The 23,758-nt window shown below is 54.2% G+C and overlaps 1 long non-coding RNA gene across 1 annotated transcript; it reads left to right on the forward strand.

Moving 5' to 3' along the window:
- Positions 1 to 22,794: 22,794 nt before the first annotated feature.
- On the forward strand, positions 22,795 to 23,408 carry LOC134969937 (uncharacterized). Its single transcript, XR_010189574.1, has 3 exons — positions 22,795 to 22,825; positions 23,125 to 23,195; positions 23,296 to 23,408. It is a non-coding gene; the product is annotated as an uncharacterized LOC134969937 (long non-coding RNA).
- Positions 23,409 to 23,758: the final 350 nt, after the last annotated feature.

Here is a 23,758-nt window from a genome sequence, read left to right on the forward strand (position 1 = left end):
CGGTTCCTGGAGCCCTGCCTGGGCAAAATCGAATGCAAGAAGGCCCTGCCCATGCCGATCTCTGAGCTGTTATCCGAGCTCCACGGCTATCCTGTCACGCGCCCATTCACCAGAGCTCCAAATGGTTTTGCTTTTTGGGACCCGGTTCCTGGAGCCTTGCCTGGGCAAAATCGGATGCAAGAAGGCCCTGCCCATGCCGATCTCTGAGCTGTTATCCGAGCTCCACGGCTATCCTGTCACGCGCCCATTCACCAGAGCTTCAAATGATTTTGCTTTTTGGGACCCGGTTCCTGGAGCCCTGCCTGGGCAAAATCGAATGCAAGAAGGCCCTGCCCATGCCGATCTCTGAGCTGTTATCCGAGCTCCACGGCTATCCTGTCACGCGCCCATTCACCAGAGCTCCAAATGATTTTGCTTTTTGGGACCCGGTTCCTGGAGCCCTGCCTGGGCAAAATCGGATGCAAGAAGGCCCTGCCCATGCCGATCTCTGAGCTGTTATCCGAGCTCCACGGCTATCCTGTCACGCGCCCATTCACCAGAGCTCCAAATGATTTTGCTTTTCCGGTTCCTGGAGCCCTGCCTGGCCAAAATCGAATGCAAGAAGGCCCTGCCCATGCCGATCTCTGAGCTGTTATCCGAGCTCCACGGCTATCCTGTCACGCGCCCATTCACCAGAGCTCCAAATGATTTTGCTTTTTGGGACCGCTCCACGGCTATCCTGTCACGCGCCCATCACCAGAGCTCCAAATGATTTTGCTTTTTGGGACCCGGTTCCTGGAGCCCTGCCTGGGCAAAATCGGATGCAAGAAGGCCCTGCCCATGCCGATCTCTGAGCTGTTATCCGAGCTCCACGGCTATCCTGTCACGCGCCCATTCACCAGAGCTCCAAATGATTTTGCTTTTTGGGACCCGGTTCCTGGAGCCCTGCCTGGGCAAAATCGGATGCAAGAAGGCCCTGCCCATGCTGATCTCTGAGCTGTTATCCGAGCTTCACGGCTATCCTGTCACGCGCCCATTCACCAGAGCTTCAAATGATTTTGCTTTTTGGGACCCGGTTCCTGGAGCCCTGCCTGGGCAAAATCGAATGCAAGAAGGCCCTGCCCATGCCGATCTCTGAGCTGTTATCCGAGCTCCACGGCTATCCTGTCACGCGCCCATTCACCAGAGCTCCAAATGATTTTGCTTTTTGGGACCCGGTTCCTGGAGCCCTGCCTGGGCAAAATCGGATGCAAGAAGGCCCTGCCCATGCCGATCTCTGAGCTGTTATCCGAGCTCCACGGCTATCCTGTCACGCGCCCATTCACCAGAGCTCCAAATGATTTTGCTTTTTGGGACCCGGTTCCTGGAGCCCTGCATGGGCAAAATCGGATGCAAGAAGGCCCTGCCCATGCCGATCTCTGAGCTGTTATCCGAGCTCCACGGCTATCCTGTCACGCACCCATTCAACAGAGCTCCAAATGATTTTGCTTTTTGGGACCCGGTTCCTGGAGCCCTGCCTGGGCAAAATCGGATGCAAGAAGGCCCTGCCCATGCCGATCTCTGAGCTGTTATCCGAGCTCCACGGCTATCCTGTCACGCGCCCATTCACCAGAGCTCCAAATGGTTTTGCTTTTTGGGACCCGGTTCCTGGAGCCCTGCCTGGGCAAAATCGGATGCAAGAAGGCCCTGCCCATGCCGATCTCTGAGCTGTTATCCGAGCTCCACGGCTATCCTGTCACGCGCCCATTCACTAGAGCTCCAAATGATTTTGCTTTTTGGGACCCGGTTCCTGGAGCCCTGCCTGGGCAAAATCGGATACAAGAAGGCCCTGCCCATGCCGATCTCTGAGCTGTTATCCGAGCTCCACGGCTATCCTGTCACGCGCCCATTCACCAGAGCTCCAAATGATTTTGCTTTTTGGGACCCGGTTCCTGGAGCCCTGCCAGGGCAAAATCGGATGCAAGAAGGCCCTGCCCATGCCGATCTCTGAGCTGTTATCCGAGCTCCACGGCTATCCTGTCACGCGCCCATTCACCAGAGCTCCAAATGGTTTTGCTTTTTGGGACCCGGTTCCTGGAGCCTTGCCTGGGCAAAATCGGATGCAAGAAGGCCCTGCCCATGCCGATCTCTGAGCTGTTATCCGAGCTCCACGGCTATCCTGTCACGCGCCCATTCACCAGAGCTTCAAATGATTTTGCTTTTTGGGACCCGGTTCCTGGAGCCCTGCCTGGGCAAAATCGAATGCAAGAAGGCCCTGCCCATGCCGATCTCTGAGCTGTTATCCGAGCTCCACGGCTATCCTGTCACGCGCCCATTCACCAGAGCTCCAAATGGTTTTGCTTTTTGGGACCCGGTTCCTGGAGCCCTGCCTGGGCAAAATCGGATGCAAGAAGGCCCTGCCCATGCCGATCTCTGAGCTGTTATCCGAGCTCCACGGCTATCCTGTCACGCGCCCATTCACCAGAGCTCCAAATGATTTTGCTTTTCCGGTTCCTGGAGCCCTGCCCGGGCAAAATCGGATGCAAGAAGGCCCTGCCCATGCCGATCTCTGAGCTGTTATCCGAGCTCCACGGCTATCCTGTCACGCGCCCATTCACCAGAGCTCCAAATGATTTTGCTTTTTGGGACCGCTCCACGGCTATCCTGTCACGCGCCCATCGCCAGAGCTCCAAATGATTTTGCTTTTTGGGACCCGGTTCCTGGAGCCCTGCCTGGGCAAAATCGGATGCAAGAAGGCCCTGCCCATGCCGATCTCTGAGCTGTTATCCGAGCTCCACGGCTATCCTGTCACGCGCCCATTCACCAGAGCTCCAAATGATTTTGCTTTTTGGGACCCGGTTCCTGGAGCCCTGCCTGGGCAAAATCGGATGCAAGAAGGCCCTGCCCATGCTGATCTCTGAGCTGTTATCCGAGCTTCACGGCTATCCTGTCACGCGCCCATTCACCAGAGCTCCAAATGATTTTGCTTTTTGCGACCCGGTTCCTGGAGCCCTGCCTGGGCAAAATCGAATGCAAGAAGGCCCTGCCCATGCCGATCTCTGAGCTGTTATCCGAGCTCCACGGCTATCCTGTCACGCGCCCATTCACCAGAGCTCCAAATGATTTTGCTTTTCCGGCTCCTGGAGCCCTGCCCGGGCAAAATCGGATGCAAAAAGGCCCTGCCCATGCCGATCTCTGAGCTGTTATCCGAGCTCCACGGCTATCCTGTCACGCGCCCATTCACCAGAGCTCCAAATGATTTTGCTTTTTGGGACCGCTCCACGGCTATCCTGTCACGCGCCCATCACCAGAGCTCCAAATGATTTTGCTTTTTGGGACCCGGTTCCTGGAGCCCTGCCTGGGCAAAATCGGATGCAAGAAGGCCCTGCCCATGCCGATCTCTGAGCTGTTATCCGAGCTCCACGGCTATCCTGTCACGCGCCCATTCACCAGAGCTCCAAATGATTTTGCTTTTCCGGTTCCTGGAGCCCTGCCCGGGCAAAATCGGATGCAAGAAGGCCCTGCCCATGCCGATCTCTGAGCTGTTATCCGAGCTCCACGGCTATCCTGTCACGCGCCCATTCACCAGAGCTCCAAATGATTTTGCTTTTTGGGACCGCTCCACGGCTATCCTGTCACGCGCCCATCACCAGAGCTCCAAATGATTTTGCTTTTTGGGACCCGGTTCCTGGAGCCCTGCCTGGGCAAAATCAGAAGCAAGAAGGCCCTGCCCATGCCGATCTCTGAGCTGTTATCCGAGCTCCACGGCTATCCTGTCACGCGCCCATTCACCAGAGCTCCAAATGATTTTGCTTTTCCGGTTCCTGGAGCCCTGCCCGGGCAAAATCGGATGCAAGAAGGCCCTGCCCATGCCGATCTCTGAGCTGTTATCCGAGCTCCACGGCTATCCTGTCACGCGCCCATTCACCAGAGCTCCAAATGATTTTGCTTTTTGGGACCCGGTTCCTGGAGCCCTGCCTGGGCAAAAGCGGATGCAAGAAGGCCCTGCCCATGCCGATCTCTGAGCTGTTATCCGAGCTCCACGGCTATCCTGTCACGCGCCCATTCACCAGAGCTCCAAATGATTTTGCTTTTTGCGACCCGGTTCCTGGAGCCCTGCCTGGGCAAAATCGAATGCAAGAAGGCCCTGCCCATGCCGATCTCTGAGCTGTTATCCGAGCTCCACGGCTATCCTGTCACGCGCCCATTCACCAGAGCTCCAAATGATTTTGCTTTTTGGGACCGCTCCACGGCTATCCTGTCACGCGCCCATTCACCAGAGCTCCAAATGATTTTGCTTTTAGGGACCCGGTTCCTGGAGCCCTGCCTGGGCAAAATCGGATGCAAGAAGGCCCTGCCCATGCTGATCTCTGAGCTGTTATCCGAGCTCCACGGCTATCCTGTCACGCACCCATTCACCAGAGCTCCAAATGATTTTGCTTTTTGGGACCCGGTTCCTGGAGCCCTGCCTGGGCAAAATCGGATGCAAGAAGGCCCTGCCCATGCCGATCTCTGAGCTGTTATCCGAGCTCCACGGCTATCCTGTCACGCGCCCATTCACCAGAGCTCCAAATGGTTTTGCTTTTTGGGACCCGGTTCCTGGAGCCCTGCCTGGGCAAAATCGGATGCAAGAAGGCCCTGCCCATGCCGATCTCTGAGCTGTTATCCGAGCTCCACGGCTATCCTGTCACGCGCCCATTCACTAGAGCTCCAAATGATTTTGCTTTTTGGGACCCGGTTCCTGGAGCCCTGCCTGGGCAAAATCGGATACAAGAAGGCCCTGCCCATGCCGATCTCTGAGCTGTTATCCGAGCTCCACGGCTATCCTGTCACGCGCCCATTCACCAGAGCTCCAAATGATTTTGCTTTTTGGGACCCGGTTCCTGGAGCCCTGCCAGGGCAAAATCGGATGCAAGAAGGCCCTGCCCATGCCGATCTCTGAGCTGTTATCCGAGCTCCACGGCTATCCTGTCACGCGCCCATTCACCAGAGCTCCAAATGGTTTTGCTTTTTGGGACCCGGTTCCTGGAGCCTTGCCTGGGCAAAATCGGATGCAAGAAGGCCCTGCCCATGCCGATCTCTGAGCTGTTATCCGAGCTCCACGGCTATCCTGTCACGCGCCCATTCACCATAGCTTCAAATGATTTTGCTTTTTGGGACCCGGTTCCTGGAGCCCTGCCTGGGCAAAATCGGATGCAAGAAGGCCCTGCCCATGCCGATCTCTGAGCTGTTATCCGAGCTCCACGGCTATCCTGTCACGCGCCCATTCACCAGAGCTCCAAATGATTTTGCTTTTTGGGACCCGGTTCCTGGAGCCCTGCCCGGGCAAAATCGGATGCAAGAAGGCCCTGCCCATGCCGATCTCTGAGCTGTTATCCGAGCTCCACGGCTATCCTGTCACGCGCCCATTCACCAGAGCTCCAAATGATTTTGCTTTTTGGGACCGCTCCACGGCTATCCTGTCACGCGCCCATCACCAGAGCTCCAAATGATTTTGCTTTTTGGGACCCGGTTCCTGGAGCCCTGCCTGGGCAAAATCGGATGCAAGAAGGCCCTGCCCATGCCGATCTCTGAGCTGTTATCCGAGCTCCACGGCTATCCTGTCACGCGCCCATTCACCAGAGCTCCAAATGATTTTGCTTTTTGGGACCCGGTTCCTGGAGCCCTGCCTGGGCAAAATCGGATGCAAGAAGGCCCTGCCCATGCTGATCTCTGAGCTGTTATCCGAGCTTCACGGCTATCCTGTCACGCGCCCATTCACCAGAGCTTCAAATGATTTTGCTTTTTGGGACCCGGTTCCTGGAGCCCTGCCTGGGCAAAATCGAATGCAAGAAGGCCCTGCCCATGCCGATCTCTGAGCTGTTATCCGAGCTCCACGGCTATCCTGTCACGCGCCCATTCACCAGAGCTCCAAATGATTTTGCTTTTTGGGACCGCTCCACGGCTATCCTGTCACGCGCCCATCACCAGAGCTCCAAATGATTTTGCTTTTTGGGACCCGGTTCCTGGAGCCCTGCCTGGGCAAAATCGGATGCAAGAAGGCCCTGCCCATGCCGATCTCTGAGCTGTTATCCGAGCTCCACGGCTATCCTGTCACGCGCCCATTCACCAGAGCTCCAAATGATTTTGCTTTTTGGGACCCGGTTCCTGGAGCCCTGCCTGGGCAAAATCGGATGCAAGAAGGCCCTGCCCATGCTGATCTCTGAGCTGTTATCCGAGCTTCACGGCTATCCTGTCACGCGCCCATTCACCAGAGCTTCAAATGATTTTGCTTTTTGGGACCCGGTTCCTGGAGCCCTGCCTGGGCAAAATCGAATGCAAGAAGGCCCTGCCCATGCCGATCTCTGAGCTGTTATCCGAGCTCCACGGCTATCCTGTCACGCGCCCATTCACCAGAGCTCCAAATGATTTTGCTTTTTGGGACCCGGTTCCTGGAGCCCTGCCTGGGCAAAATCGGATGCAAGAAGGCCCTGCCCATGCCGATCTCTGAGCTGTTATCCGAGCTCCACGGCTATCCTGTCACGCGCCCATTCACCAGAGCTCCAAATGATTTTGCTTTTTGGGACCCGGTTCCTGGAGCCCTGCATGGGCAAAATCGGATGCAAGAAGGCCCTGCCCATGCCGATCTCTGAGCTGTTATCCGAGCTCCACGGCTATCCTGTCACGCGCCCATTCACCAGAGCTCCAAATGATTTTGCTTTTTGCGACCCGGTTCCTGGAGCCCTGCCTGGGCTAAATCGAATGCAAGAAGGCCCTGCCCATGCCGATCTCTGAGCTGTTATCCGAGCTCCACGGCTATCCTGTCACGCGCCCATTCACCAGAGCTTCAAATGATTTTGCTTTTTGGGACCCGGTTCCTGGAGCCCTGCCTGGGCAAAATCGGATGCAAGAAGGCCCTGCCCATGCTGATCTCTGAGCTGTTATCCGAGCTCCACGGCTATCCTGTCACGCACCCATTCAACAGAGCTCCAAATGATTTTGCTTTTTGGGACCCGGTTCCTGGAGCCCTGCCTGGGCAAAATCGGATGCAAGAAGGCCCTGCCCATGCCGATCTCTGAGCTGTTATCCGAGCTCCACGGCTATCCTGTCACGCGCCCATTCACCAGAGCTCCAAATGGTTTTGCTTTTTGGGACCCGGTTCCTGGAGCCCTGCCTGGGCAAAATCGGATGCAAGAAGGCCCTGCCCATGCCGATCTCTGAGCTGTTATCCGAGCTCCACGGCTATCCTGTCACGCGCCCATTCACTAGAGCTCCAAATGATTTTGCTTTTTGGGACCCGGTTCCTGGAGCCCTGCCTGGGCAAAATCGGATACAAGAAGGCCCTGCCCATGCCGATCTCTGAGCTGTTATCCGAGCTCCACGGCTATCCTGTCACGCGCCCATTCACCAGAGCTCCAAATGATTTTGCTTTTTGGGACCCGGTTCCTGGAGCCCTGCCAGGGCAAAATCGGATGCAAGAAGGCCCTGCCCATGCCGATCTCTGAGCTGTTATCCGAGCTCCACGGCTATCCTGTCACGCGCCCATTCACCAGAGCTCCAAATGATTTTCCTTTTCCGGTTCCTGGAGCCCTGCCCGGGCAAAATCGGATGCAAGAAGGCCCTGCCCATGCCGATCTCTGAGCTGTTATCCGAGCTCCACGGCTATCCTGTCACGCGCCCATTCACCAGAGCTCCAAATGATTTTGCTTTTTGGGACCCGGTTCCTGGAGCCCTGCCCGGGCAAAATCGGATGCAAGAAGGCCCTGCCCATGCCGATCTCTGAGCTGTTATCCGAGCTCCACGGCTATCCTGTCACGCGCCCATTCACCAGAGCTCCAAATGATTTTGCTTTTTGGGACCGCTCCACGGCTATCCTGTCACGCGCCCATCACCAGAGCTCCAAATGATTTTGCTTTTTGGGACCCGGTTCCTGGAGCCCTGCCTGGGCAAAATCGGATGCAAGAAGGCCCTGCCCATGCCGATCTCTGAGCTGTTATCCGAGCTCCACGGCTATCCTGTCACGCGCCCATTCACCAGAGCTCCAAATGATTTTGCTTTTTGGGACCCGGTTCCTGGAGCCCTGCCTGGGCAAAATCGGATGCAAGAAGGCCCTGCCCATGCTGATCTCTGAGCTGTTATCCGAGCTTCACGGCTATCCTGTCACGCGCCCATTCACCAGAGCTTCAAATGATTTTGCTTTTTGGGACCCGGTTCCTGGAGCCCTGCCTGGGCAAAATCGAATGCAAGAAGGCCCTGCCCATGCCGATCTCTGAGCTGTTATCCGAGCTCCACGGCTATCCTGTCACGCGCCCATTCACCAGAGCTCCAAATGATTTTGCTTTTTGGGACCCGGTTCCTGGAGCCCTGCCTGGGCAAAATCGGATGCAAGAAGGCCCTGCCCATGCCGATCTCTGAGCTGTTATCCGAGCTCCACGGCTATCCTGTCACGCGCCCATTCACCAGAGCTCCAAATGATTTTGCTTTTTGGGACCCGGTTCCTGGAGCCCTGCCCGGGCAAAATCGGATGCAAGAAGGCCCTGCCCATGCCGATCTCTGAGCTGTTATCCGAGCTCCACGGCTATCCTGTCACGCGCCCATTCACCAGAGCTCCAAATGATTTTGCTTTTTGGGACCGCTCCACGGCTATCCTGTCACGCGCCCATCACCAGAGCTCCAAATGATTTTGCTTTTTGGGACCCGGTTCCTGGAGCCCTGCCTGGGCAAAATCGGATGCAAGAAGGCCCTGCCCATGCCGATCTCTGAGCTGTTATCCGAGCTCCACGGCTATCCTGTCACGCGCCCATTCACCAGAGCTCCAAATGATTTTGCTTTTTGGGACCCGGTTCCTGGAGCCCTGCCTGGGCAAAATCGGATGCAAGAAGGCCCTGCCCATGCTGATCTCTGAGCTGTTATCCGAGCTTCACGGCTATCCTGTCACGCGCCCATTCACCAGAGCTTCAAATGATTTTGCTTTTTGGGACCCGGTTCCTGGAGCCCTGCCTGGGCAAAATCGAATGCAAGAAGGCCCTGCCCATGCCGATCTCTGAGCTGTTATCCGAGCTCCACGGCTATCCTGTCACGCGCCCATTCACCAGAGCTCCAAATGATTTTGCTTTTTGGGACCCGGTTCCTGGAGCCCTGCCTGGGCAAAATCGGATGCAAGAAGGCCCTGCCCATGCCGATCTCTGAGCTGTTATCCGAGCTCCACGGCTATCCTGTCACGCGCCCATTCACCAGAGCTCCAAATGATTTTGCTTTTTGGGACCCGGTTCCTGGAGCCCTGCATGGGCAAAATCGGATGCAAGAAGGCCCTGCCCATGCCGATCTCTGAGCTGTTATCCGAGCTCCACGGCTATCCTGTCACGCGCCCATTCACCAGAGCTCCAAATGATTTTGCTTTTTGCGACCCGGTTCCTGGAGCCCTGCCTGGGCTAAATCGAATGCAAGAAGGCCCTGCCCATGCCGATCTCTGAGCTGTTATCCGAGCTCCACGGCTATCCTGTCACGCGCCCATTCACCAGAGCTTCAAATGATTTTGCTTTTTGGGACCCGGTTCCTGGAGCCCTGCCTGGGCAAAATCGGATGCAAGAAGGCCCTGCCCATGCTGATCTCTGAGCTGTTATCCGAGCTCCACGGCTATCCTGTCACGCACCCATTCAACAGAGCTCCAAATGATTTTGCTTTTTGGGACCCGGTTCCTGGAGCCCTGCCTGGGCAAAATCGGATGCAAGAAGGCCCTGCCCATGCCGATCTCTGAGCTGTTATCCGAGCTCCACGGCTATCCTGTCACGCGCCCATTCACCAGAGCTCCAAATGATTTTGCTTTTTGGGACCCGGTTCCTGGAGCCCTGCCTGGGCAAAATCGGATGCAAGAAGGCCCTGCCCATGCTGATCTCTGAGCTGTTATCCGAGCTTCACGGCTATCCTGTCACGCGCCCATTCACCAGAGCTCCAAATGATTTTGCTTTTTGGGACCCGGTTCCTGGAGCCCTGCCTGGGCAAAATCGAATGCAAGAAGGCCCTGCCCATGCCGATCTCTGAGCTGTTATCCGAGCTCCACGGCTACCCTGTCACGCGCCCATTCACCAGAGCTCCAAATGGTTTTGCTTTTTGGGACCCGGTTCCTGGAGCCTTGCCTGGGCAAAATCGGATGCAAGAAGGCCCTGCCCATGCCGATCTCTGAGCTGTTATCCGAGCTCCACGGCTATCCTGTCACGCGCCCATTCACCAGAGCTCCAAATGATTTTGCTTTTTGGGACCGCTCCACGGCTATCCTGTCACGCGCCCATTCACCAGAGCTCCAAATGATTTTGCTTTTTGGGACCCGGTTCCTGGAGCCCTGCCTGGGCAAAATCGGATGCAAGAAGGCCCTGCCCATGCCGATCTCTGAGCTGTTATCCGAGCTCCACGGCTATCCTGTCACGCGCCCATTCACCAGAGCTCCAAATGATTTTGCTTTTTGGGACCCGGTTCCTGGAGCCCTGCCCGGGCAAAATCGGATGCAAGAAGGCCCTGCCCATGCCGATCTCTGAGCTGTTATCCGAGCTCCACGGCTATCCTGTCACGCGCCCATTCACCAGAGCTCCAAATGGTTTTGCTTTTTGGGACCCGGTTCCTGGAGCCCTGCCTGGGCAAAATCGGATGCAAGAAGGCCCTGCCCATGCCGATCTCTGAGCTGTTATCCGAGCTCCACGGCTATCCTGTCACGCGCCCATTCACCAGAGCTCCAAATGATTTTGCTTTTCCGGTTCCTGGAGCCCTGCCCGGGAAAAATCGGATGCAAGAAGGCCCTGCCCATGCCGATCTCTGAGCTGTTATCCGAGCTCCACGGCTATCCTGTCACGCGCCCATTCACCAGAGCTCCAAATGATTTTGCTTTTTGGGACCGCTCCACGGCTATCCTGTCACGCGCCCATCACCAGAGCTCCAAATGATTTTGCTTTTTGGGACCCGGTTCCTGGAGCCCTGCCTGGGCAAAATCAGAAGCAAGAAGGCCCTGCCCATGCCGATCTCTACGGCTATCCTGTCACGCGCCCATTCACCAGAGCTCCAAATGATTTTGCTTTTCCGGTTCCTGGAGCCCTGCCCGGGCAAAATCGGATGCAAGAAGGCCCTGCCCATGCCGATCTCTGAGCTGTTATCCGAGCTCCACGGCTATCCTGTCACGCGCCCATTCACCAGAGCTCCAAATGGTTTTGCTTTTTGGGACCCGGTTCCTGGAGCCCTGCCTGGGCAAAATCGGATGCAAGAAGGCCCTGCCCATGCCGATCTCTGAGCTGTTATCCGAGCTCCACGGCTATCCTGTCACGCGCCCATTCACCAGAGCTCCAAATGATTTTGCTTTTTGCGACCCGGTTCCTGGAGCCCTGCCTGGGCAAAATCGAATGCAAGAAGGCCCTGCCCATGCCGATCTCTGAGCTGTTATCCGAGCTCCACGGCTATCCTGTCACGCGCCCATTCACCAGAGCTTCAAATGATTTTGCTTTTTGGGACCCGGTTCCTGGAGCCCTGCCTGGGCAAAATCGGATGCAAGAAGGCCCTGCCCATGCTGATCTCTGAGCTGTTATCCGAGCTCCACGGCTATCCTGTCACGCACCCATTCAACAGAGCTCCAAATGATTTTGCTTTTTGGGACCCGGTTCCTGGAGCCCTGCCTGGGCAAAATCGGATGCAAGAAGGCCCTGCCCATGCCGATCTCTGAGCTGTTATCCGAGCTCCACGGCTATCCTGTCACGCGCCCATTCACCAGAGCTCCAAATGGTTTTGCTTTTTGGGACCCGGTTCCTGGAGCCCTGCCTGGGCAAAATCGGATGCAAGAAGGCCCTGCCCATGCCGATCTCTGAGCTGTTATCCGAGCTCCACGGCTATCCTGTCACGCGCCCATTCACTAGAGCTCCAAATGATTTTGCTTTTTGGGACCCGGTTCCTGGAGCCCTGCCTGGGCAAAATCGGATACAAGAAGGCCCTGCCCATGCCGATCTCTGAGCTGTTATCCGAGCTCCACGGCTATCCTGTCACGCGCCCATTCACCAGAGCTCCAAATGATTTTGCTTTTTGGGACCCGGTTCCTGGAGCCCTGCCAGGGCAAAATCGGATGCAAGAAGGCCCTGCCCATGCCGATCTCTGAGCTGTTATCCGAGCTCCACGGCTATCCTGTCACGCGCCCATTCACCAGAGCTCCAAATGGTTTTGCTTTTTGGGACCCGGTTCCTGGAGCCTTGCCTGGGCAAAATCGGATGCAAGAAGGCCCTGCCCATGCCGATCTCTGAGCTGTTATCCGAGCTCCACGGCTATCCTGTCACGCGCCCATTCACCAGAGCTTCAAATGATTTTGCTTTTTGGGACCCGGTTCCTGGAGCCCTGCCTGGGCAAAATCGAATGCAAGAAGGCCCTGCCCATGCCGATCTCTGAGCTGTTATCCGAGCTCCACGGCTATCCTGTCACGCGCCCATTCACCAGAGCTCCAAATGATTTTGCTTTTCCGGTTCCTGGAGCCCTGCCCGGGCAAAATCGGATGCAAGAAGGCCCTGCCCATGCCGATCTCTGAGCTGTTATCCGAGCTCCACGGCTATCCTGTCACGCGCCCATTCACCAGAGCTCCAAATGATTTTGCTTTTTGGGACCGCTCCACGGCTATCCTGTCACGCGCCCATCGCCAGAGCTCCAAATGATTTTGCTTTTTGGGACCCGGTTCCTGGAGCCCTGCCTGGGCAAAATCGGATGCAAGAAGGCCCTGCCCATGCCGATCTCTGAGCTGTTATCCGAGCTCCACGGCTATCCTGTCACGCGCCCATTCACCAGAGCTCCAAATGATTTTGCTTTTTGGGACCCGGTTCCTGGAGCCCTGCCTGGGCAAAATCGGATGCAAGAAGGCCCTGCCCATGCCGATCTCTGAGCTGTTATCCGAGCTCCACGGCTATCCTGTCACGCGCCCATTCACCAGAGCTCCAAATGATTTTGCTTTTTGGGACCCGGTTCCTGGAGCCTTGCCTGGGCAAAATCGGATGCAAGAAGGCCCTGCCCATGCCGATCTCTGAGCTGTTATCCGAGCTCCACGGCTATCCTGTCACGCGCCCATTCACCAGAGCTCCAAATGATTTTGCTTTTTGGGACCGCTCCACGGCTATCCTGTCACGCGCCCATTCACCAGAGCTCCAAATGATTTTGCTTTTTGGGACCCGGTTCCTGGAGCCCTGCCTGGGCAAAATCGGATGCAAGAAGGCCCTGCCCATGCCGATCTCTGAGCTGTTATCCGAGCTCCACGGCTATCCTGTCACGCGCCCATTCACCAGAGCTCCAAATGGTTTTGCTTTTTGGGACCCGGTTCCTGGAGCCCTGCCTGGGCAAAATCGGATGCAAGAAGGCCCTGCCCATGCCGATCTCTGAGCTGTTATCCGAGCTCCACGGCTATCCTGTCACGCGCCCATTCACCAGAGCTCCAAATGATTTTGCTTTTCCGGTTCCTGGAGCCCTGCCCGGGAAAAATCGGATGCAAGAAGGCCCTGCCCATGCCGATCTCTGAGCTGTTATCCGAGCTCCACGGCTATCCTGTCACGCGCCCATTCACCAGAGCTCCAAATGATTTTGCTTTTTGGGACCGCTCCACGGCTATCCTGTCACGCGCCCATCACCAGAGCTCCAAATGATTTTGCTTTTTGGGACCCGGTTCCTGGAGCCCTGCCTGGGCAAAATCAGAAGCAAGAAGGCCCTGCCCATGCCGATCTCTACGGCTATCCTGTCACGCGCCCATTCACCAGAGCTCCAAATGATTTTGCTTTTCCGGTTCCTGGAGCCCTGCCCGGGCAAAATCGGATGCAAGAAGGCCCTGCCCATGCCGATCTCTGAGCTGTTATCCGAGCTCCACGGCTATCCTGTCACGCGCCCATTCACCAGAGCTCCAAATGATTTTGCTTTTTGGGACCCGGTTCCTGGAGCCCTGCCTGGGCAAAATCGGATGCAAGAAGGCCCTGCCCATGCCGATCTCTGAGCTGTTATCCGAGCTCCACGGCTATCCTGTCACGCGCCCATTCACCAGAGCTCCAAATGGTTTTGCTTTTTGGGACCCGGTTCCTGGAAACTTGCATGGGCAAAATCGGATGCAAGAAGGCCCTGCCCATGCCGATCTCTGAGCTGTTATCCGAGCTCCACGGCTATCCTGTCACGCGCCCATTCACCAGAGCTCCAAATGATTTTGCTTTTCCGGTTCCTGGAGCCCTGCCTGGGCAAAATCGGATGCAAGAAGGCCCTGCCCATGCCGATCTCTGAGCTGTTATCCGCGCTCCACGGCTATCCTGTCACGCGCCCATTCACCAGAGCTCCAAATGATTTTGCTTTTTGGGACCCGGTTCCTGGAGCCCTGCCTGGGCAAAATCGGATGCAAGAAGGCCCTGCCCATGCCGATCTCTGAGCTGTTATCCGAGCTCCACGGCTATCCTGTCACGCGCCCATTCACCAGAGCTCCAAATGATTTTGCTTTTTGCGACCCGGTTCCTGGAGCCCTGCCTGGGCAAAATCGAATGCAAGAAGGCCCTGCCCATGCCGATCTCTGAGCTGTTATCCGAGCTCCACGGCTATCCTGTCACGCGCCCATTCACCAGAGCTCCAAATGATTTTGCTTTTTGCGACCCGGTTCCTGGAGCCCTGCCTGGGCAAAATCGAATGCAAGAAGGCCCTGCCCATGCCGATCTCTGAGCTGTTATCCGAGCTCCACGGCTATCCTGTCACGCGCCCATTCACCAGAGCTTCAAATGATTTTGCTTTTTGGGACCCGGTTCCTGGAGCCCTGCCTGGGCAAAATCGGATGCAAGAAGGCCCTGCCCATGCCGATCTCTGAGCTGTTATCCGAGCTCCACGGCTATCCTGTCACGCGCCCATTCACCAGAGCTTCAAATGATTTTGCTTTTTGGGACCCGGTTCCTGGAGCCCTGCCTGGGCAAAATCGGATGCAAGAAGGCCCTGCCCATGCCGATCTCTGAGCTGTTATCCGAGCTTCACGGTTATCCTGTCACGCGCCCATTCACCAGAGCTCCAAATGATTTTGCTTTTTGGGACCGCTCCACGGCTATCCTGTCACGCGCCCATCACCAGAGCTCCAAATGATTTTGCTTTTTGGGACCCGGTTCCTGGAGCCCTGCCTGGGCAAAATCGGATGCAAGAAGGCCCTGCCCATGCCGATCTCTGAGCTGTTATCCGAGCTCCACGGCTATCCTGTCACGCGCCCATTCACCAGAGCTCCAAATGATTTTGCTTTTTGGGACCCGGTTCCTGGAGCCCTGCCTGGGCAAAATCGGATGCAAGAAGGCCCTGCCCATGCTGATCTCTGAGCTGTTATCCGAGCTTCACGGCTATCCTGTCACGCGCCCATTCACCAGAGCTCCAAATGATTTTGCTTTTTGGGACCCGGTTCCTGGAGCCCTGCCTGGGCAAAATCGAATGCAAGAAGGCCCTGCCCATGCCGATCTCTGAGCTGTTATCCGAGCTCCACGGCTATCCTGTCACGCGCCCATTCACCAGAGCTCCAAATGGTTTTGCTTTTTGGGACCCGGTTCCTGGAGCCTTGCCTGGGCAAAATCGGATGCAAGAAGGCCCTGCCCATGCCGATCTCTGAGCTGTTATCCGAGCTCCACGGCTATCCTGTCACGCGCCCATTCACCAGAGCTTCAAATGATTTTGCTTTTTGGGACCCGGTTCCTGGAGCCCTGCCTGGGCAAAATCGAATGCAAGAAGGCCCTGCCCATGCCGATCTCTGAGCTGTTATCCGAGCTCCACGGCTATCCTGTCACGCGCCCATTCACCAGAGCTCCAAATGGTTTTGCTTTTTGGGACCCGGTTCCTGGAGCCCTGCCTGGGCAAAATCGGATGCAAGAAGGCCCTGCCCATGCCGATCTCTGAGCTGTTATCCGAGCTCCACGGCTATCCTGTCACGCGCCCATTCACCAGAGCTCCAAATGATTTTGCTTTTCCGGTTCCTGGAGCCCTGCCCGGGCAAAATCGGATGCAAGAAGGCCCTGCCCATGCCGATCTCTGAGCTGTTATCCGAGCTCCACGGCTATCCTGTCACGCGCCCATTCACCAGAGCTCCAAATGATTTTGCTTTTTGGGACCGCTCCACGGCTATCCTGTCACGCGCCCATCACCAGAGCTCCAAATGATTTTGCTTTTTGGGACCCGGTTCCTGGAGCCCTGTCTGGGCAAAATCGGATGCAAGAAGGCCCTGCCCATGCCGATCTCTGAGCTGTTATCCGAGCTCCACGGCTATCCTGTCACGCGCCCATTCACCAGAGCTCCAAATGATTTTGCTTTTTGGGACCCGGTTCCTGGAGCCCTGCCTGGGCAAAATCGAATGCAAGAAGGCCCTGCCCATGCTGATCTCTGAGCTGTTATCCGAGCTCCACGGCTATCCTGTCACGCGCCCATTCACCAGAGCTCCAAATGATTTTGCTTTTTGGGACCCGGTTCCTGGAGCCCTGCCTGGGCAAAATCGGATGCAAGAAGGCCCTGCCCATGCCGATCTCTGAGCTGTTATCCGAGCTCCACGGCTATCCTGTCACGCGCCCATTCACCAGAGCTCCAAATGGTTTTGCTTTTTGGGACCCGGTTCCTGGAGCCTTGCCTGGGCAAAATCGGATGCAAGAAGGCCCTGCCCATGCCGATCTCTGAGCTGTTATCCGAGCTCCACGGCTATCCTGTCACGCGCCCATTCACCAGAGCTCCAAATGATTTTGCTTTTTGGGACCCGGTTCCTGGAGCCCTGCCTGGGCAAAATCGGATGCAAGAAGGCCCTGCCCATGCCGATCTCTGAGCTGTTATCCGAGCTCCACGGCTATCCTGTCACGCGCCCATTCACCAGAGCTCCAAATGATTTTGCTTTTTGGGACCCGGTTCCTGGAGCCCTGCCTGGCCAAAATCGAATGCAAGAAGGCCCTGCCCATGCCGATCTCTGAGCTGTTATCCGAGCTCCACGGCTATCCTGTCACGCGCCCATTCACCAGAGCTCCAAATGATTTTGCTTTTCCGGTTCCTGGAGCCCTGCCTGGGCAAAATCGGATGCAAGAAGGCCCTGCCCATGCCGATCTCTGAGCTGTTATCCGAGCTCCACGGCTATCCTGTCACGCGCCCATTCACCAGAGCTCCAAATGATTTTGCTTTTTGGGACCCGGTTCCTGGAGCCCTGCCTGGGCAAAATCGGATGCAAGAAGGCCCTGCCCATGCCGATCTCTGAGCTGTTATCCGAGCTCCACGGCTATCCTGTCACGCGCCCATTCACCAGAGCTGCAAATGATTTTGCTTTTTGGGACCCGGTTCCTGGAGCCCTGCCTGGGCAAAATCGGATGCAAGAAGGCCCTGCCCATGCCGATCTGAGCTGTTATCCGAGCTCCACGGCTATCCTGTCACGCGCCCATTCACCATAGCTCCAAATGATTTTGCTTTTTGGGACCCGGTTCCTGGAGCCCTGCCTGGGCAAAATCGGATGCAAGAAGGCCCTGCCCATGCCGATCTCTGAGCTGTTATCCGAGCTCCACGGCTATCCTGTCACGCGCCCATTCACCAGAGCTCCAAATGATTTTGCTTTTTGGGACCGCTCCACGGCTATCCTGTCACGCGCCCATTCACCAGAGCTCCAAATGATTTTGCTTTTTGGGACCCGGTTCCTGGAGCCCTGCCTGGGCAAAATCGGATGCAAGAAGGCCCTGCCCATGCCGATCTCTGAGCTGTTATCCGAGCTTCACGGCTATCCTGTCACGCACCCATTCACCAGAGCTCCAAATGATTTTGCTTTTTGGGACCCGGTTCCTGGAGCCCTGCCTGGGCAAAATCGGATGCAAGAAAGCCCTGCCCATGCCGATCTCTGAGCTGTTATCCGAGCTCCACGGCTATCCTGTCACGCGCCCATTCACCAGAGCTCCAAATGATTTTGCTTTTTGGGACCCGGTTCCTGGAGCCCTGCCTGGGCTAAATCGGATGCAAGAAGGCCCTGCCCATGCCGATCTCTGAGCTGTTATCCGAGCTCCACGGTTAACCTGTCACGAGCCCATTCACCAGAGCTCCAAAGGATTTTGCTTTTTGGGACCCGGTTCCTGGAGCCCTGCCAGGGCAAAATCGGATGCAAGAAGGCCCTGCCCATGCCGATCTCTGAGCTGTTATCCGAGCTCCACGGCTATCCTGTCACGCGCCCATTCACCAGAGCTCCAAATGATTTTGCTTTTTGGGACCCGGTTCCTGGAGCCCTGCCTGGGCAAAATCGGATGCAAGAAGGCCCTGCCTATGCCGATCTCTGAGCTGTTATCCGAGCTCCACGGCTATCCTGTCACGAGCCCATTCACCAGAGCTCCAAAGGATTTTGCTTTTTGGGACCCGGTTCCTGGAGCCCTGCCTGGGCAAAATCAGAAGCAAGAAGGCCCTGCCCATGCCGATCTCTGAGCTGTTATCCGAGCTCCACGGCTATCCTGTCACGCGCCCATTCACCAGAGCTCCAAATGATTTTGCTTTTTGGGACCCGGTTCCTGGTGCACTGCCTGGGCAAAATCGGATGCAAGAAGGCCCTGCCTATGCCGATCTCTGAGCTGTTATCCGAGCTCCACGGCTATCCTGTCACGAGCCCATTCACCAGAGCTCCAAAGGATTTTGCTTTTTGGGACCCGGTTCCTGGAGCCCTGCCAGGGCAAAATCGGATGCAAGAAGGCCCTGCCCATGCCGATCTCTGAGCTGTTATCCGAGCTCCACGGCTATCCTGTCACGCGCCCATTCACCAGAGCTCCAAATGATTTTGCTTTTCCGGTTCCTGGAGCCCTGCCCGGGCAAAATCGGATGCAAGAAGGCCCTGCCCATGCCGATCTCTGAGCTGTTATCCGAGCTCCACGGCTATCCTGTCACGCGCCCATTCACCAGAGCTCCAAATGATTTTGCTTTTTGGGACCCGGTTCCTGGAGCCCTGCCTGGGCAAAATCAGAAGCAAGAAGGCCCTGCCCATGCCGATCTCTGAGCTGTTATCCGAGCTCCACGGCTATCCTGTCACGCGCCCATTCACCAGAGCTCCAAATGATTTTGCTTTTTGGGACCCGGTTCCTGGAGCCCTGCCTGGGCAAAATCGGATGCAAGAAGGCCCTGCCCATGCCGATCTCTGAGCTGTTATCCGAGCTCCACGGCTATCCTGTCACGCGCCCATTCACCAGAGCTCCAAATGATTTTGCTTTTTGGGACCCGGTTCCTGGAGCCCTGCCTGGGCAAAATCAGAAGCAAGAAGGCCCTACCTATGCCGATCTCTGAGCTGTTATCCGAGCTCCACGGCTATCCTGTCACGCGCCCATTCACCAGAGCTCCAAATGATTTTGCTTTTTGGGACCCGGTTCCTGGAGCCCTGCCTGGGCAAAATCGGATGCAAGAAGGCCCTGCCCATGCCGATCTCTGAGCTGTTATCCGAGCTCCACGGCTATCCTGTCACGCGCCCATTCACCAGAGCTCCAAATGATTTTGCTTTTTGGGACCCGGTTCCTGGAGCCCTGCCTGGGCAAAATCAGAAGCAAGAAGGCCCTACCTATGCCGATCTCTGAGCTGTTATCCGAGCTCCACTGCTATCCTGTCACGCGCCCATTCACCAGAGCTGCAAATGATTTTGCTTTTTGGGACCCGGTTCCTGGAGCCCTGCCTGGGCAAAATCAGAAGCAAGAAGGCCCTGCCCATGCCGATCTCTGAGCTGTTATCCGAGCTCCACGGCTATCCTGTCACGCGCCCAGTCACCAGAGCTCCAAATGATTTTGCTTTTTGTGACCCGGTTCCTGGAGCCCTGCCTGGGCAAAATCGGATGCAAGAAGGCCCTGCCCATGCCGATCTCTGAGCTGTTATCCGAGCTCCACGGCTATCCTGTCACGCGCCCATTCACCAGAGCTCCAAATGATTTTGCTTTTTGGGACCGCTCCACGGCTATCCTGTCACGCGCCCATTCACCAGAGCTCCAAATGATTTTGCTTTTTGGAACCCGGTTCCTGGAGCCCTGCCTGGGCAAAATCGGATGCAAGAAGGCCCTGCCCATGCCGATCTCTGAGCTGTTATCCGAGCTCCACGGCTATCCTGTCACGCGCCCATTCACCAGAGCTCCAAATGATTTTGCTTTTTGGGACCCGGTTCCTGGAGCCCTGCCTGGGCAAAATCGGATGCAAGAAGGCCCTGCCCATGCCGATCTCTGAGCTGTTATCCGAGCTCCACGGCTATCCTGTCACGCACCCATTCACCAGAGCTCCAAATGATTTTGCTTTTTGGGACCGCTCCACGGCTATCCTGTCACGCGCTTATTCACCAGAGCTCCAAATGATTTTGCTTTTTGGGACCCGGTTCCTGTAGCCCTGCCTGGGCAAAATCGGATGCAAGAAGGCCCTGCCCATGCCGATCTCTGAGCTGTTATCCGAGCTCCAAATGATTTTGCTTTTTGGGACCCGCTTCCTGGAGCCCTGCCTGGGCAAAATCGGATGCAAGAAGGCCCTGCCCATGCCGATCTCTGAGCTGTTATCCGAGCTCCACGGCTATCCTGTCACGCGCCCATTCACCAGAGCTCCAAATGATTTTGCTTTTTGGGACCCGGTTCCTGGAGCCCTGCCTGGGCAAAATCGGATGCAAGAAGGCCCTGCCCATGCCGATCTCTGAGCTGTTATCCGAGCTCCACGGCTATCCTGTGGTTGATTTGGCCGGGACGAGGAGGCGGCCAGGCCCGGACTCGCTCCAGCCGTCCTGACAGCCCGAGGCTTAAGCCTTCCGGCCCCTCCTCCCCTCCCGGTGGACCCGCCCCCGACTATTAAGCCCGGCCAGGGAGTCCACGTCGGCCCCCGGGCGGACCAGGGAAGGAGCAAGCAGGCCGCCCTGCCACCCCCGGTGGCACAGCAGCACCGGAGATTATTTGGGGAATGCTCCCCAGCGCTGCAGGGGAACTGTTTGCTTTAAACACACTCTGCATTGCATACACACCGACACCCATTCCAGTCTGGTAAACGTGATTCTTGGGGACTTGCGAGAATTGTATGCTGGGTAGTTGAGACATGACTCCTCTATCACCTCCCAGGGTCAGACTCGTGGGGACCTCATTTTAGGTCCCCACCATGTCGGAGGTCCCGCCAGTGTTGGTGTGCTGTCTGGCCCTTGTCCCCATTAGGATATATAAACAAGTGCACAGGACACACGCACACACACACACACACACAATATTAGGTCGGCACTCGCATGACTGACCAGATTAATATTGCTCGGGTGCCCTCCTTGAAGTTGGAAACTCCATCATGTATACACGCTGATAGGTGGCACTCACAAGTCTTACAACGGAGAATAATTCAGACGAACAGCGTCAGAACACTCCGTTGTAAGACTTGTGAGTGCCGCCTATCAGCGCGTGCGTGCGTGTGTGTGTGTGTGTGTATAAACGTATCTTCAAGCTGAGGACCATAGTTACCTGCAATACCAACTATGTTGTTTACAAAATTGACTGTAGTTGCAAACTCTCTTATATAGGTAAAACTAAAAGATGTCTCAAGATTAGAATACAGGAGCATTTACGAAATATTACTAATAAGGTCCAAAATCATAGCCTACCACCACATTTCCAGGAGAAACATAATTCTGAAGTTTCAGGTCTTTCATTTACGGTCGTTGAACACATTTTGTTAGATAAGAGAGGAGGTGATAGGGATAGACAGTTAACCCAGCGTGAATCCTTTTGGATTTATACATTGAATACCCTTATCCCTTTTGGCCTAAATGAAAGTATTGATATGGTGGCATTCTTGTAGGGGTTCATGTATAGATTTTATACTTTTCATTTTTTGTACTTTTTGTAATATGTGCCTATCTAATTATTTAATTCTGAATACCAAGATACTTTTTCTAATTTATGTCATCTTGTAAAAATGGAGCCAATTTTTGAGGATGGTGCTTTAACACGGTGATAGGTAGTTCTTATTAGATAGGATATTACGATTAATAAGTATAAGATTTCCATTCATCACTATTAGAGATATTGGGGTTTTTGGGGTAATAATAGCATAATATTTATGGGGTGTTTCTATGAGTCTAATAAATAACTATACATTCTACACTCTAATAATATATGTATATTAGTTTATATCACACTAATGATGTTATGAGTTTAGTGATAAGTATGTATACACTGATAATCAGTTACACTTCTGATCTATATAATATTGTATAATAGTCCTTCACGAATATCAACCACACTAGTTATAACCACAGCGGTCTCCTAGGTTACAGAGGGGAACACGTCTATTGGCCGTCCGGAGCACATGTCCACTAGTCACGAGGTATGATCACATGACGTGAAACGTCATCACGGCCCGGTGGAACGCAAAGTCGCGGACCGCTGGAACGCAGGAAGCTCTGCTCTCCGGCGCGATCAGGGCACTTCTGGCCCTGTGGAGCGCTTATTGAGGCAACGCTGGAGCATTAGTGCTCCTTGTCCCAGCACCGCGGGATAGTATCACTCACTTAGTTTAATAGTGTGCACATTAGAAGAGGTTTATATATATATAATTTACATCATAGGTCCTATAGTGGTTCTATTGGTGAACATTGCTGTCAATCATGAAACACCTAGTCCCGGTCTAAATAGATGCATTATGGGATACATTCATCAATTAAGGATTTTCATGTTTAAATCTATATAAGATATAAGGATATTTGTTAAGTACTGTCCCCTGAATAAACTGGTTAATGAATGTTGGTATATAGAATTAATTATGCCATAAATAAAGGTATTTTTCAAGTTTATTTGACTTCCAATCACTGCACTAAAGGGAAGTGATGTCATCACCTTTCCCCTATTTAAGGGTAAAAATTTGAACACCGTTTCATTCCACTGGAACTGAGCTTAACACTGCTGATCTGCTGGAGGGTAAGGACTATTTTATGTGATATTATGTTGGCATCACCCTTAAATATGGCTCCATTTACTATTTTGATTGGTCTGTAATTATTCCCATTCTTTTTATTGTATTATGTTACTGTGAATTAGAACAAAAAAATGTTTGGATCTAAGATTTGGGTTGAGGCTGTATAGATTGGTAGATATTCCCTATCAAATAAAAATTCTGCATTTTATTAATGTTCTAGAGAATACTTGGTAAGCCTCTTGAGTTTATGTAGACCAGTAAGGTTATCTCTCTAATTGGCTAATATCAATAATTTTATCAGGTCACACATCTATATGAACCCTTGTTAGACCTGTGTATTTGAACTTGTCAGTCAAGCATTTGAAATAAAAGGTATGTGTTCCCATTCACCAGCAGACTGATTTAATAAATCAGTTATTATGTACATATCATGTGGTTTTAAAGTTACTAAAACTAATATTTCCCTAATTAGGCCTAATCTATTTTTCATCTATACATCCCACTGATGTGTGGGTAATATTCAAGTATCCTGAACGCCTATTTGTTAATTCATTTGACATTCTATCAATTTTTATCAAGCATTCAAGGTATGTCATATGAAGTTTCCTTGACATGTTCTGATGTTCTCATTCTTCTTCTTTTTTTCTTTCTCTTTTCTTCTGTGTATAACCTTTGTAACTCATTGTCAACTTATTTGAAAGTACTTTACTGTAGTAAGTGTTCCCGATTGGTGTAGGTTTGCACTTTATTATCCAGCTCTGTTTTTGCATGTTCCTGTACCTTTTTCATCTATTGACATGTTCCCATCTTTTATTTCTTTATTTTTGTATTTGTATAATTAGTGGAATATTCTGATAAATTATTTTACGCTTATAGATATACCGTTTTTCTATTTGTTACACCAATCTCCAAACTTGCTATAAGGAGAAGGAGAC

The sequence above is a fragment of the Pseudophryne corroboree genome, chromosome 11 (genome assembly GCF_028390025.1).
Source record: "Pseudophryne corroboree isolate aPseCor3 chromosome 11, aPseCor3.hap2, whole genome shotgun sequence".
In the NCBI taxonomy this organism is placed as follows: domain Eukaryota; kingdom Metazoa; phylum Chordata; class Amphibia; order Anura; family Myobatrachidae; genus Pseudophryne; species Pseudophryne corroboree.